At 48.4% G+C, this 761-nt stretch overlaps 1 protein-coding gene across 3 annotated transcripts in view; it reads right to left on the bottom strand.

Annotated features, from left to right (window-relative positions):
• Hk1 (hexokinase 1) overlaps window positions 1-761 on the bottom strand; it is a 91,970-nt gene that overhangs the window by 12,131 nt on the left and 79,078 nt on the right. The gene's annotated exons all lie outside the window — the stretch shown is intronic.

Genomic DNA, 761 nt, shown 5'->3' with positions numbered 1-761 from the left:
AGAGAGAGAATGACACATGGCACATGGCAACACTGGACAATTCTTAGCCTGATTCTTGGCCCGGCAATCCTAAGGTGCAGCAAATACAATACTTTCGCTGAAGAGTTTGCTGACCGAATAACTAAAGGCATGAAAATTTTTTTAGTAACACTACAAAGTAAACCTGGGTCTCACTGGTCTGAAGATGTACAGTTGCTGGACAAGGGAAAGAACACCACACTGTGTGTACTGTGAGTGTAAGACATAGTGGAGGGAAGCTTTTTTTTTTTTTTTTAATTGTTCTTGGTCTGAGTCAGGGTCTCACTACATAATTCAGGCTGGCCCTGACCTCGCTATGTGGTTCAGAATGGTCTTGAATGCACGGCAACATTCCTCCCGGGCCCCTGAAGCCGCAGCCTCTGGAGTACTCCTCTGGAGTACTGAGATTACAGTTGTGTGCCACTACATCTGGGCAGCAAAGTGAAATTTTTAAAAAATCATTAAGATTTTTATGAATTGCACAAACAATAAAAAACTTGTCTATACAGATGCAGCTGCTGAGATGAGGGGCTTACAAGGCCCCAGGTCACCACAGGGATTGCACTGCGTCACCTATGGGGCTGTCCCCAGTGGCCACTCGGGCCTTAAGGCTCCACCTGAGGCCACCTCCTGGCCACACCCCCACCTTTCACACACAGAGCAACTGGCAGCTCTCCCAGCAGATAGGCTCTGCCTTGCTGGGTGGCGGTACAATCTGCTCCCTGCTCCCTCTGTCCATAGTG

Source organism: Octodon degus, unplaced genomic scaffold (assembly GCF_000260255.1).
Source record: "Octodon degus isolate 3935 unplaced genomic scaffold, OctDeg1.0 scaffold00005, whole genome shotgun sequence".
In the NCBI taxonomy this organism is placed as follows: domain Eukaryota; kingdom Metazoa; phylum Chordata; class Mammalia; order Rodentia; family Octodontidae; genus Octodon; species Octodon degus.
Note: the sequence above shows the minus strand (reverse complement) of the source record. Positions and strands in the feature narration are given on the sequence as shown.